Consider the following 15,542-nt stretch of genomic DNA (forward strand, 5'->3'; position numbering starts at 1 on the left):
TGTCTCATGGCAGGGCAAGATGTCAGCATGGCCGCACCTCTATGCAAAGGCGTGACGGCAGCCCACATTGCCTCCATGGGCTCTGGTCTGCCTGCACAGAGGCATGTGAATGGGGCAAGAGGGAAAGTGGGTTTCTGCAGCAGATCATTAGACAGATGGTCTGCCAGCACTTATAAGGGAATATTGTGATCACAAAAAGTCAGCATGGGTTTCTGAAAAACAAGTCATGCCAGACCAATCTTATCTCTTTTTTTGATAAAGTAACAAGCTTGGTAGACCAAGGGAATGCTGTGGACATAGCATACCTGGATTTTAGTAAAGCTTTTGACAAGGTGCCCCATAATATTCTCGCAAGTAAGCTAGTGAAATGTGGACTAGACTAGGGGTCTGCAACCTGCGGCTCTCCAAATTTTCATGGACTACAAATCCCATCAGCCCCTGCCAGCATGGCCAATTGGATTGTCTGAAGATGCCAGCCACAGATGCAGCCACAGCCACAGATGAAACGTCAGGAGAGAATGCTGCTAGAACACGGCCATACAGCCCGGAAACCACACAGCACCACAGCCAGCATACATAGAGGGGGACGGGATAGAACATGTTCATATAAGGTTGCCAACTTTAATAGAGTTTTTTACATGCTGAAAAGAACAGTTCAAACCTGCATTCTGTGGAGCTAAGTAATTTAATTGCTGTAGATCCTTCTGATTAATGAAATAGAGAGGGACGAGTATGAAAGTTGGCAACCCTTGACCAATGCCCTTCTTCATATATGTTTGCATCACATGAGCAGAGCATGCTATAAAATTTGTTCTGCATGCATACAGTTGATATACCAGAACACACACTCTCTCTCTGTATGTATGTGTGTGTGCGCAAAGTGCCATCAAGTCACAGCTCACTTATAGCAATCTTAGCAAGAGGTTTTCAAGGCAAATGAGAAGCAGAGGTAGTTTAGTATTGTCTTCCTCGGCAAAGTTTTCCTCTGAAGATGCCAGCCACAGATGCAGGCGAAATGTCAGGAGAAAATACTACTAGAACATGGCCATACAGCCCAGAAACCATACAACACCCCAGTGATTCTGGCCATGAAAGCCTTTGACAATACAGTTTCCAGGGTGGTCTCTCTTTCATACAATGACCAGGCATAGGCTCATTCCACACATGCAGAATAATGCACTTTCAAACTGCTTTCAGTGCTCTTTGAAGCTGTGCAGAATAGCAAAATCCACTTGCAAACAGTTGTGAAATTGGTTTGAAAACGCATTATTTTGCGTGTGCGGAAGGGCCCTTAGCTTCCAAGATGTGATAAGATTGGGCTATACTATGCCACCTGCCCTCTCAGAGTTCTGTATAGCTCACAAAAATCTATGGTGCATGATGTAATTTATGTTCCTGATTCATTTGTACAGCCAGAAAAGAAATTGCTTCAATGTTTAATCTGAACTGAGGCTTTGGTACTTGCTTCTGAAGCCAGTGGGCTTGGAGTCAGAATTCTGTACATTATACTTTAGCAGACATATTTCTCTGCATTTGCTGGCTGGTTAAAAAGAAAATTATTCTCAGCAGATGCAGAATGATTTCTTCTTTGTCACTGAGTAATCCATTGGGGTTGGTAAGACAAGAATTCCAGGCTACGGTTTTCTTTTCAGAAATGAAATACCATTTATACATTTTAGTGTATCAGTTTCCCAATTATTTTTATTACAAATATTGAATACAATAAAATCTCATTTCCCCCTAGGCTGCTGCATTATCTAAGTACTTTGGGTGATGATTCTTCAGCTGAGATTTATATTGCTTATGGAAAATGGGATTTATTGTTGCTAATAAAGCTTTATTAGCATAACCTACTAAGAACAATGTCATTTCCAATTTTAATAATGGCCCTAACATTTTTTAATCTTTTCCATAGTATTTTAAAGTGTAAGGCACTTTACATTTAGCAGTATTCTTGGAAATGTATCAAAAATACATAAATCCAGATATATTACAATCTAGAAGCCAAGCAAGTCTGCAGCTTAGCAACTCAGTCCTGAATACATGGAAGTAAATCCAGTGGCATACCTTGGGGGGGGGGGTGTCGTGGCCCAGGCGCTACTTGTATCAGTCCTGTGTGGGTTGCTGTCCCTTTTTCCTCCTGTGACCCCCACATTAGCCTTCACTTGCCTGGCCCCATCTATCGCTGCATCTCCCCACCATTTTGCCACCTGGGTGCCATCTGCCCATCTCACACCTGACCCCAGAGTTCACCCCATTTTACTGCCTCACATAAATACCAGCCTGCCACCACCTCACACGGCCCGGCCACCTCCTGGCACAGCCCAGCTTGCCTGCCTCACCCCCTCCTTCTCTCTCCCCCATGCCACATGCTGGATGAACTCCCCCCGCTACACCTCATTAAAAAAAAACCCAGTTATCACCAGGTATAAGGAGAAAAGAAGTTAGATGACAGCAGTTAATGTATCTTAGCAACGACTTCTCTGAGAATAAGTTATAATGACAGATAAATCTAGTATGGAAGGCAAGAGAAGGTTGCTTATACATTATCTGATTCAACTAGTGCTTTTTAAAACCAAGAGTATGAGTTTTGCTGATGAAAGATAAAAGAATCAGTTGCTTCCATTTATTCAACCATCATGGGAATATCAGAAACCATTCTAGCTTTTCTATAGCAATATGGAATAATTTTTCACATTAAAACCAATTTTGATGGTTTGTGTGGGTTCTTATATGTTGAAGACAAAATTGCAGCTACCAAACATGACTGATTGGCAAACTAATAGAAAAAAAGGCATCAATATTTATATATGTTATTGGGATTTGGAGATCAAGTATCTCTTTTTCTAAAGTGGATCACTCCTGACCAGAGGTGTAGCTGGGCTATACTGCGCCCGGTTCATACTCTGCGTTTGCAATGAATAAGTGGATTTGGGAATAGAACAGAGGTGATAGCAGAATATGGCAAAGTACAATACATTATGAGAAACATAACTGAAGAATGGCTATGAATTGCCATTGCTGAAGTGTTTCTAACTTTAACCTGAGAGTCTCCCCACACCCAACATTTAATGGAGAAGGTCTGGAATCTGTCCTTATCTTTTGAGTTTGCCTTTGTTAGTTCTTCATTTTATCTTCCAGATGGCCCCATGAAATCTCACATGAACACATGAAACTGTCCAGGATCCTACTGGAGCCCTAAGCTATGTCAGGCTTAAGAGGGCCATAGTATTAAATAGTATATTTAATTTATTTACTTCATTTATAACTTGCCTTTCACTCAATGTGAACACAAAACAGATGACATCATAGATAGCCAACATTGTTCCTGCTGATACTTTTCTCGGAGACCACAAGTGTTTTGCCCATTAAGACTTGTGACTAGACACTGCAGATGTTTAAAAGGATTGCTTTGGCAGTAGCTGCTACTACTTTGTGAATGAAAATAACCTGCAGGAGTCATTTTGTGGCAGCCATTTTGTGCCTGCGCTCACCATGCTGTGTCAGAACTCCAAATGTGCCCAACAGGCTCAAAAGCGTTGGGAATTCCTGGCTTACATCCTCCTCCTCACCTATGAATAGCCTCACAGTAGGTGAAGTAGGTTAGACTACACTGCAGCCACAAAAAAAGCAGAACAGGTCAAGTTTTTACTCTTAGCTAAACTGATCAGTCCTACTGGCAAACCTCAAAGAGTTTGGTGTTCTTTAATGTTGAGTTCTTTCTGCTAGAATCACTTCCTGGGCAAATTCCTTACTTTAAGTAAACCAAAGACAAAAGCACTTGGTAAACACACAAGTACTATTTGAAAAAGAACTTACCCCTGGCCTTACTATTTGAAAAAGAACTTACCCCTCCAAGAAACACTTGGAGCAATTGCTATGCAATGTTGTTTTATAATAGTATGTAGGATAAGGATCAAAGGAGCTAAACTGAATGCAAGAAAAGGGGGAAATAATTTTTGTGCTATCCTAAGGATTACTAGCTCCCCCCCTAATTATGTCCCTTTTTTGCCCGCCAGCATCTTAACATGAGACAGCATATGTGTTGTAGCCTAATATTTAAGAAACCTGAGTATACGAAAATATCTCTGTAGCAAAGAACTTTTTTTCCCCTGCAGAACCTCAAGAATTTCCCTTTGGGAAAAATGATGCTGGTTAATGAGTTGCTCATATTAACACTTCCTTGGTTTATCTATGAAATGTGTTCAATGTTTACTAGAATAATAACACTTGCCAAAAGTATTTACATTCCAGTGCTCAATCTGAAAGACAAACACAGCACAGATAAAATGCTGTAAGTTAGTGAAGCCAGAATGCAGCAACTGATTCCCTTGTAAGTGTAAAATTCAGTTAATTCCGACAGGTAGATGGTTAGCACAGCATACCTGTACATAAGACCAGTAGTGTCATCTTTAATCCCACGTCCATCTTTCTCAGCCAAAACTCAGTTATAATGATATTTTCCAGCTTTTGCATGCCTTTTAATTGTGTCTTGTTTGGATTGTAAGCCATCTGATTTTAATTTTTGTACGATAGAATGATTATCATTATTATAAGCTGAGGGCCCAGGAGAAATCAGGGAAGAGAAAAGTAATTCTCATCAGGATTTTCTCAGTTTTTTAAATTGTTCCTTAAATATTCCCATCCTTTTATTATTACAGACTTATGGTCTATTCTGCACAAATCAGACATCCTGAGAATGCAAAAAAGGCATCTTGGGGAAGAACTCCACACAGTTTCTGCCCCCCCCCCCCCACTCCTTAGGACATCTTATTTTAGCTCAAGCTGCCTTATTTTAGCCCAAGCCACCTTATTTTGAAGATCCTAAAAGGTGGACTTTTCCTTTCAAGGCATCTGCAAGATGTCTCCTATCTGACTGTGTGGAGCTCAAGACGTGTCTTATGTTTCTTGCTTGACTGTTAAGCTCTGACATTTTCTGTGCTGCTGAGGGGATACTCCCTGCTGCCATTTGCTGAAAGTTGCCTCAAAAAGATGTTTGGTCTGCAGGTTCCATCCAATCCATGGCACCTTTTCAGCCCAAAAAGTACATTGTCTTGCCAATTCCAGCACCTTGTCTTGCCAATTCCAGCAATATACAGTTTTCCTATTTTGAAATTTTTTCGATGAGGTATCTTTGAATAAATGTAGACACGCTATGAGAATCTTATCCGGTCAGAGAAGTGGTCCACAGTCCATTGAAAAGCACTGGGCTGTAGTCCTCTGAGCAGCTAAGACTCTCATAGATAAACCAAATATTGCTGGAATCGGCAAGATGAGGTGAGTACAACTATGTACTTTCTGGGCTGAAAAGATGCCCAGGATTGAACTCTGTACAGCAAACATCCTGGGACAACAAATTCAGCAAATAGCAGCAGGGAGAATCCCTTTAGCAGCAGATGGAATGTTGTGCGTGAACTGAGGAGTACGCTGATCAGAGAGCTTAACAGTCAGGAAAAAAAGCATCTTTTCTCCTCTGATGCCTGTGCTGTCTGGACAAAAACACGAGAAGCAGCTTTTCCTAAGACATCCCCAGGATGTCCTGTCTGTGCTGTCCAGACCAAAAAAAAATAACTTCTTTTCAAAATGTCCTCCAGACTTCTGTGCAGAATAGACCCATTTTTAATCTATCTACTAGCGGGCCCGGCCACGCGTTGCTGTGGCTTAGTCTGGTGAAGTGGAAAAGAAAGAAACGGGGAAGCGAACTGTTCAAACATGTGTCATTGCACAGTGCTTGCAAGAAGCAAGGGGCCCCTCGCTCCCCTCCCTCTCTCCTGTTCCCTTGCATGGCACCCCACCCTGTCCCTCCCTAACGTTCCCCTTCCTCTGCTAGGGTGGGTGGGCCATGTCCAGATGGCTGTCCTTGTCCCTTTCACTCCCTTCCCTTGCAGGCGAATTACCTTGCTTAAAACACGTTGGGAGGCATGAGCTACGTTGTATTCAAATTTCAGAGCGTTTGGTCCAGCAAACCCCCAGACCCTCCCTCACCTTCCCCTTCCTCTGCTAGGGCCATGTCCAGATTGCAGGCCCCATCCTTTCACTTCAGATGGCATCGGTTTTCAAGGAAGGCATGGTTGGTTCTGGAGGGTTTTCTGGGCTGTGTGGCCGTGGTCTGGTTGATTTTGTTCCTAATGTTTTGCCTGCATCTTTGGCTGGGATCTTCAGAGGTGTATCACAGAGAAAAGTCTGTTTCTCACTGTGTCTAAGTGATAAGGGAAAGTTTAGTGTGGTATATTGTCCATGTCCCAGATGGGGAACCAATCATTAACTGTTTGGGTGGAACTTGCTATGCAAAGGTGTGGTTGAGTGCATTGTATTGCGGGTGGGGCTAACTCAGGTCCATGTTTTTAAAGTTACTGGGCACCAGGCCCTGCTAATCTTCAAAGTCTCTTCTTTCTTATTGAAATTGTCCTGGTGTTTCAGCATTGAATTTCAATGGCCTCCCTGTTGCAGTCTGACATAGTAGGCTTCTGACTTTTCCAAAATTTCAGATGTTCTCAAATAAAAAAATGTTATGTCCAGTTTTTGTTTAACACGCATTATTCTTGCAACTGCAGAATTTTTTTTCAGGATGGTTAAGCCGACAGTGCGACTTTCACATGTTCCCTTAATATGCGAGGGTCCTGAATGCTGCGTTTTTTGTGGATTTCCCTATGTAGACCTTTCCAAGAAGCTTCACAGTGGTATATCTTTATATACTCCTGCAGAAGTGGCCAGGGGTTTCTCTTGTCCCCTTTGCTGAGCATAGCATCTGGCTGTATTTTCCTGGTGGGTTTTGAAAATGGTTTTGTAGGTAATGCTTTTTTCATCCAGTTTCCCCTATTTGATTCCCTTGGATGTATGGTAGAAATAATATTTTTTCCTGTGGTAGGCTGTTTCTCCTCAGTCCTCTGGGTTTCTCTTGGTCTTTAAAGCTCTTCTGATTTCCTTGTTGTGGCCCAGAATTAGCTTCATTGTAGCCTGCAGGAAGCCCAGCGTCTAGATGGTTGATTTCCATCAGGGGGGGGAGGGAGATGAGGTTCACAGAATTCTGCTTTTTGCACGCGATCTGTCAAGAGTTTTGATTATGGCCCTTTTATGCGTTGTGTGGATGATGATTGGAGCTTCTTTATGTAGATACCGTGGTCTGTGTGTGTCAGTTTTCTGTATACTGTGTGTGCCCAATTGGTGGTTTGGGTCTGTGAAGACCAAGACATCTAAAAAAAGGCGAAGTTTCCCTTCTTTTTCAGTTTCCATGGTAAATTGTATGTTTGGGTGGGATGCTGTTAAAGGTGGTTCAGAAGAAAATTCCAGCAGTTCCTCCTCACCATGGCTCCAGATTGTAAAGTGTCATCCACAAATCAGAACCAAGTTGCAGGTTTCCTGGGTGCTGTTTTGAGGGCTTCTTTCTCAAAACGTTCCATGTAAAAATTGGCTATCACTGGGCTGAGGGGGCTTCCCATGGCCACCCCATCGGTTTGCTCATAATAATCATTGTCCCATTGGAAGTAGCTGGTTGTTAGGCAGTGTTGAAATAAAGCTGTGATGTCATCTGGAAACATCTGGCCGATGAGTGCAAGGGTGTCTTTCACTGAAACTTTGGTGAACAGTGAGACAACATCAAAGCTTATAAGTCTGTCGCTAGGGTTGAGATGGAGATTGCTAATTTTCTCGATGAAGTGAGCTGAGTCTGTAACATAATGCACTGTGTGTCCAATGTGGCTTTGTAACTGTGAAGTCAAGAATTTTGCCAGTTCATATGTGGGGGAGCCAATTGCACTCACAATAGGTCTGAGTGGAATGGAGTCCTTGTGGATTTTGGGGAGTCCATATAACCGGGGTGGAAGAGCTTCTGACTTGCAGAGTCGTTGGCATGTGTCTGGTTGAATGGAGGAGTTCTTAATCAATGTGATGGTTTGGCGAGTGATTTTCTTGGTTGGGTCTTGTTTCAGTTTTTTGTATGTTGTGGGATCCAGGAGTGCTCTGATTTTCTTCTTTATATTGTTCAGTCTTCATTATTACTGTTGCATTTCCCTTGTCTGCTGGAAATATGATTATTTCTGGATCTGAGCTGAGATTCTTAATAGCATTTCTTTCCTTTCGTGTAATATTACTGGAGGGAAGTTTTGCTTTTCGCAATATTCTTGATCTTTCTCCTCTTAATTCCTTTGCTTGCTCTTCTGGAAGATGCTGGATGGCTGATTCTACGTTGGCAATGATGTCTTCCATGGGAACTCTGGTGGGAATAACAGCAAAATTGCCTCCCTTGGCCAGGATGGATGTTTCATCACTGGAAAGATGCCGTTCAGTCAAATTTATAATGATTCTTGAAGTGTCCAATGAAGGTTTCTGCTGGTGCTGACGTTTTTGGATTTTGCTGAATTTCTGCTTCTGTCTTTTTGTGTGACTGGCAATGTCTTTCTCCATTTTTCTGTAGGTGAGGTTGTCAATTTTGTCCCAGTCCTGGCTTCTCATTTTTTGACTGATGTGGATGTTGAGAAGTAGTAACACCTTGTCTATGGCTGCAGGTTCTTTGCGGGTGGTGTGAATTCTCTCACATACTAATGCACATTCCAGGCAGTCATATATACGGTTAGCCTGTGGGGTTTTGAAAGTCCTTTTTGCTTTGAGAAAGGCTGGAATAGTCTGGAATAGTCTGGAATAGAAGGCATGGTTGTTTCCCTTGTAGAGGGTGTTGCTTTGACAGCCAGCAGATGGCGATGTTGCGGAACAGAACTGTGGTTCCAACTGTCACAGGTGTGGCAGATTCACAATAACGGCCACAGTTGTGACATGTACACAACAGGAGGTGTGGAAACAGTATGCAAACCTGGCCATGCGACGTGAGGTGCAGTATGTTGTTAATGAAAAGAAAATTTCAAAGCAATCGGTCCAGTAGTTTGGGAGACTATCTGTCAGCAGAAAAACAAACTGATAGATTTTTATATATATAGACTAGTGTGGCCCAGCCACACGTTGCTGTGGCTTATTGTGGTGAAATAGAAAAGGAACAGTAGCAGCAAATCAATTGCAGAGGCCAGTACGTGCTCATGCAAACACGCAGCCTGATACTGTGCGATGTCATTGATGTGTGTGCCCGCATTCCTTGGAGTGGGGGAATGGAAAGGCACCCCTCCCACACATCTAGGCTGGCTGGTCATGATCCTTTACCTGGGAGTAAGTTTGGTTGGTGGCAATAGGTGTCGCTTCTGAGGAAACCCTCTGAGGGGCGCGATGCAGCCATTCAAAGTATGTCAGAGTTGCTGTACCGAGCTAACTCCTAATGCATGCCTGGCCCCTCCCTCCCATCCCTTGCATGTCGCCCCTCACTCTCTTCCCTCCCTCACTTCTCTTAACTTGAATTCCACCCCTCCCCCTCCCTCCCTTCCCTTTCCCTCCGCCAGGGTAGGTGGGTCATATCAAGATGCTGGGCCCCCTGCCTCCCCTCCCTTGCATGCCATCCCTCACACTCTTCCCTCCCTCACTTCTCTTCCCTTGCATGCCACCCCCCCTCCTTCCCTTCCCTTTTCTTCTGCTAGGGTGGGTGGGTCATACCAAGATGCTGGGCCCCCTGCCACCCCTCCCTTGCATGCCACCCCTCACTGTCTCCCCTCTCTCACTTCTGTTCCCTTGCATGTCTCCCCCTCCATCCCTTTCTTCTTCCTCCCTCTCTTCCCTTGCATGCCACGCCACCCCTCCCTCTCAGTGGCAGTGGCGTAGGAGGTTAAGAGCTTGTGTATCTAATCTGGAGGAACCGGATTTGATTCCCAGCTCTGTTACCTGAGCTGTGGAGGCTTATCTGGGGAATTCAGATTAGCCTGTATACTCCCACACACGCCAGCTGTGTGACCTTGGGCTAGTCACAGCTTCTCGGAGCTCTCTCAGCCCCACCTACCTCACAGGGTGTTTGTTGTGAGGGGGGAAGGGCAAGGAGATTGTAAACCCCTTTGAGTCTCCTGCAGGAGAGAAAGGGGGATATAAATCCAAACTCTTCTTGTTGTTGTTCTCCCTCCCTCCCCTCTCCCTCGTGTGTATGTGTGTGTGTGTGTTTCACTTCCACTCGAGTTACTGCCTATGTACTGTTTCCACTGCTCATCTCTGGCCCTCTGAGCGAACATTATAAGCAGCACGAACATTCTAAGGGTGACAGTTACACACAGGCAGCTGCATGTCCTTCACCAGGGAGCGCCAGGAAAAAGGCGTTTTACCTGGGCCAGGTGTGAAATTTCAGGTACGTGAACATCTAAAAACACTCTTGCCTGGCTGACTACAGTGGCTGGGAATTTTCAGAGGAATTGGCCCAGCAGTTACTGAGGTATACTGTCATCAACAAAAACACTGTTAGCTTTTTATATACAGAGATGGCTGATTTTGCATGGTAAAAATGCCCCGTTGTTAGCACAGGGAATGCCCTGGCGCAATGGGGAGTTTTGCACAGCTCCTGGCACTGCAGTGTGTCTGCTATGCTGTCACTCTGGAGCCACCCTGCAGCAGTGACTTTGCTCTGGGACTTTCCAGAACCACAAAGGTTGAGGATCTTTTTAAATGCTCCTCTGTTGCTCCTGTGGCTTCTGCTGCTGTGAAAACTCCTCAGCAGCAGAATGAGGCCTCGACGTTCTGGCCCAACCCTACAATGAACAGGTGCCTCCCCCCCCCCCTTGCAGTGGAATAAAAACATGGAGGAAGAAACCTTGCAAAACCTTGAGAAACCTTGCAAAAAAGTGGCGTGTGAAGGTGCTCCAAATGGGAGGGAAGTGATTCCCTTGCACATGCAGGGATTTCAGATGGGGGATGGGGCAAGGGCGCCAATTCCCAGTGTCTGTGTTGTGCAGAGCCATTTACAACTAAATTGGTGAAAGGGAGGGGGGAATGGGGCAGGGGGAGATTCAACCAATCAGAACGCAGGAATGAAGGTTGTCCACACATGCATAGAAGACATTGCCAAAGACCTTACGGTGCGAGTGGAGGAGAACCGGGGCAGTGCAAAGTCAACAGCAGGGTAAAAAGCGCCGCGGCAGCTGCGCTTCTGGATATAACACGGGGCACTTTTACTATGCAAAATCAGCCTATAACAGGCATATTAGAAAATATAACTAGGTATTTCAAAACTGGCCACCAACTTTGGTATGATCATGGAAATTGTAGTTCCAAAGTTAAAGGGAAATCAGAACATCTTGTCCCAGATTATCTCCAAAACATCCCTCTGCTATTCACAATGGACTTGAAAGTTCATTTGCTAGAAGTCAGCACAGCACAGACTGGGAGAGTGGAGTATATTCCCTTGTTTACAGACCAAATGCAGTTTAATTAACTGTTTGTCTGAGCTACAGTTCAAAAATCACTCCTTGCTTTGTGCCTGTATAGTTCCTTAATCAAAAACTGCCCCAGCAATACACTGAGATTCTTCCAATGAGTGTAACTTCTTAGAAATGTAATCTCTGTTTTTACAGACTTCTGCAAAGTTTGGAGTTTCTTACAAGCTGAAGCAAAGCTTTAGCCACAGCTACATATATGGACAAGAAGGATATTTGAATAGTTTTTTACAAGAAACAAAAATGAAATACACATGGTATAGATGTTTCCCTACAGCTTCAACTGCTGCTAAATATGTTAGCTGCTGACCAACTCATCTGAAATACTGGTAGAGGATACGGTTTCCAGACAGGGTCTGACAACTGGAAGGAAGATCTACCATTGAAGGAACTGGGGCTCGTTGGCAACCATTACAGAATAAAAAAGTTTCCCAAATGCCATTTTCAGCATTACCCACAGAGTGCAGCCCTAATAAAAATAATATGAGCGATGAGGCTGGCAACTGAAACAAGCCCCGCCTTGTTTATTAATGAAACCCTAACTGTGTCCCTTATGAAACCCTGCTGCTTTCCTTGGGGAGCCAGTGAAAATGTCAAATTCCCTTTATCTGCCTTGCTTGGGTTGTCAGACACCTACCTAGACCCATTCTATGCCCCCCACACACATTTTTTTGTGTAATTGCCTGTAGAATTTGGAATGATTTCTCTTGTTCATATGCAGGACCCCACGGGAGAGTGCTACATTTGTTTGCATTCAAATTGGAGGGAAAACAAAAAGTTACCAACAAAAATATTTTCCTCATCATGACAAAAAGTGTTAACATATGTTCAGTATTACATACAATGAAAATGAAACATTTTTCAAGCAAAAACAAAAGAAATTGCACATCCCCATTCAACAGTATTGTGAGCTTACAAAAGCCGTTGCACTGTAAGAGCAAATGCTGTCATAACGTTGCTAAGCACTTCGGGGGAGGGGCAGGGCAAGGGCAAGGGCTCAGGGCGGTTTACATCACAATATAAACAAGCGGATAACAAAATAGAATACTAAAAATTCATGTCAGTTAAAAGCAGCGCTCTTAATTTATAATCAGTTAAAAAAACAGATGGCGTTCAGCCACTAGCTCCCCAACTCCCCTGAGAGGGGGAACAGCGGATCTTAGTTGTTAATGGGCACCCATCACCAGCCGGCCCCCCCAAAAGCCGGCGAATAACTCAGTCTTACAGAGCCTCTCACCCGGAACTCTTGTAGGTCCACTTGCAGGGAGGACAACTGGAGGGAAGAGCGACATTCCACCAGGCGAGGGTGCCAGGGCAGTAAAAGCCCTGGCCCTGAGTGGAAACCAGCCAGCATCATAGAGGGGGCGGGGATCTCCAGTAGATTGGCCTGCTGGCAGAGCGAAGAGACCGGCGTGTTAGGACATATGGGGCCAGAGCGGTCCCTGAAGTGCGAAGGGTCCCAGACGGCAGATAAGGCCTTAAAGGTTAACACCAATACCTTGAAGGCGATTGGGAATTCCAACTGGGGAGCCAGTGCAGAGGCCTGATTGCAACACAGGCAGTGATGTGCGATCTTGCCTCTAAAGGCACCACCGGTGAGCAGTCGAGCCGCCGCGTAGCTGGGACCAGTTTCAATTTCCGGATCAGCCTCAAGGGTACTTAGGCCAGCGATAGAAGCCGAGTTGCAATAGTCTAATCTGGAGGTGACCGTTTGCATGAATCACTGTGGCCAGATCCGCCTGGGACAGGAAGGGGGCCAGCCAGCGGGCCTGGCGAAGATGGAAAAAAAGCATAACCCGGGTTACATGGGCCACCTGGGTCTCCATAGAGAAGACGAGGTAAGGGTGGACCCCCCAGGCTCGCGAACTGAGGGGGGGCGGTGCCAATGAGACCCCCTCCCACACCCGCGGCTGGAAACCCTCCGCCCCCTCGCGACCTAGCCAAAGGAAGTTTCCGTCTTTGCTGGATTCAGTTTTAACGCCTGCTCTGCGTCAACCAACCAGCAACCGCCTCCAGACAATGCTGTAGAGCTGCACGGGCGGCGGTGCCTGCTCCCCTCCATCCGACAGAATGAGGCTGGGTATCATCCAGCATACTGATGGCACTCCAGCCCAAAGCTCGATACCAGCTGAGCAAGAATGCGGCATATAGATGTTAAATAACAGGCGGGGACAATAAGCTCACAGAGACGCGCCGCCATATGAAGCGGAGCACCTCCGGGAAGCTTTCGGTCCCCACACCACACTTGCTGACTCGGTCCGGAGAAGCTTGAGGCAATCCATTGAAGGACAGTACCCGCGCACCCCGGAGCGGCCAGGCTGGTGGGTCAAAAGATCGATGGTCAACCACATCCAAAGCGCTCGCGGTGAGATCTAACAACACCAGCAGGCAGCCGATCACGCCTCAGGTCAGAAGCTGCATCACGGAGGGTTATCTGTGGCGGCGGCGAGAACAGTCTCCGTCCCATGCCCAGCTGCCGGAAGCCCGGACTGGAAGGGATCAAGCCGATGCGTCCTCCAGAAAACCCTGAAGCTGCTCCAACACCACTCTCTCAATTACCTTCCCCAGAAACGAAAGATTCGAAACGGGGCGGTAATTGGCCGGATCACTAGGATGTAAACCGCCCTGAGCCCTTTGGGGGAGGGCGGTATAAAAGTGGAACAAATAAATAAATAAATAAATAAATAAATGCTAGAACATCCACTTGGCATACAGAATGTCCCCGGTTCAATCCCAGGCATCCCTAGTTAAAGCATTGACTATAAGTAATATGAATGGTCTCTGTCTGAGATCCTGGAGAACTGCTGCCAGTCTAAGCCAACAGTACTGACTTTGATGGACAAAGGGTCTGGTTGAGTAGCAAGGCAGCTTCGTGTGTTAATATGACAGACATAGCAGAGCAGTTTCACAATACACAGAGGCAACACTAGAAATATATAGAAGCAGTGGGGTGAAGTAAATTCTGAGGAGTCTAGGTTGTATAATGGGCAGCCCTGGAAAAACCTGGTGTATATCCTAAAGGCATTTTAGTCAGGAAATAATAAATATGTTGGTGAAATGCTGGGTGTGATATGAACAAAATAAAACCACTCACCATGAAATTAGTCCTATCCTATAGGTTGCCATCCTCCAGGTGGGGCCTGGTGATCTCCCAGAATTGCAGCAGTTGTCTAGACAACAGGGATCAGTTCTCCTGGAGAAAGAGGCTGCTTGGAGAATAGATTCTATGGCATCAGAAGAACCCTTCCTTTCACAGGCTATATCCCCAAATGTCCAAGAACATAGTGGGAATTCACCCAAGGTCAATAGGATTCACATACAAATAAAATGAGGTAGGTAGAAAGAACTTAACACCAGCACAATCCTAAGCAGAGTTACACCCTACACCCTTCATAGATATCAGAATTACTTCATTGGAGCATGCTGATATAAGTGGTAAATGAGTGTATTTTAGAAATGTAATCTGTTCAAAATCCTATGTTAGTACAAAATTTAGGCTTAAAGCATTTGATTACAGAATATGAAATACATAACCCCAACATCAATTGGTTTATGGTGCTGTTAAACAATCTTGTAATGAGTCTATCCAGGAATATGTATTTCAAATTGTGTGCTGAGAGCTGGTCTGAAATTAATTACAAAACTTCTTAAATGTGAATTGTAAGAAGAAATGGACAAAAGGTCACAGCACTTGTCAATAGCTGGTACTGTTGGAACAAAATCCTCTGCCTTGCCAATGTTGCCTTGTTTTTCTGAGCTTAACGGAGCTTTGTTTGGAAGCGGATGACATCCAACTCATTGCCTAGTAACATCTCCTTAGTTTATCTTCTCCTCCTACACTTGTTTCAAAAAGAAAGAGAATGCAGTGCTACAGTTGGGATTAGATAGCAAAGAGATAGTTTTTGCTGTTGCAACATTTGCTGAGCTCATGTTTGTTGTCAGTATGCAACCCCTGGCACAACTGGTCTGGAGGTTTGTTCTGGGCTACCGTCAGTATGTTGATGACACCCATTTTTTTCTGTTGATGGAGGACCAGCTGGTCTTTGCCCCTGATGTTGTAGTCAAATATCTGGAGGCCATGTCAGGATAGCTGAGAAAGAGCAGGCTGAAACTCAATTCTACGAAGATGGAGGTCCTGTGGCTGGGGTGGTTGTGGGGCGGGGGGTGTTCAACTATTAAAATTGGATAGAGTGGCTTTAACACCTGCCTCTTCTACCAAATGCCTGGGTATGATCTTGGAGTTTTTCTATAAAG

General features: G+C 44.9%; 1 long non-coding RNA gene across 2 annotated transcripts in view; it reads right to left on the minus strand.

The window, feature by feature from the left end:
- Window positions 1-14,502, minus strand: part of LOC125430732 — a 49,234-nt gene extending 34,732 nt beyond the window's left edge. For both annotated transcript variants that reach the window (XR_007244218.1, XR_007244217.1), the window contains exon 1: window positions 14,383-14,502. This is a non-coding gene — a long non-coding RNA (uncharacterized LOC125430732). The remainder of the gene's footprint in view (window positions 1-14,382) is intronic.
- Window positions 14,503-15,542: the final 1,040 nt, after the last annotated feature.

Source organism: Sphaerodactylus townsendi, linkage group LG04 (genome assembly GCF_021028975.2).
Source record: "Sphaerodactylus townsendi isolate TG3544 linkage group LG04, MPM_Stown_v2.3, whole genome shotgun sequence".
NCBI lineage: Eukaryota > Metazoa > Chordata > Lepidosauria > Squamata > Sphaerodactylidae > Sphaerodactylus > Sphaerodactylus townsendi.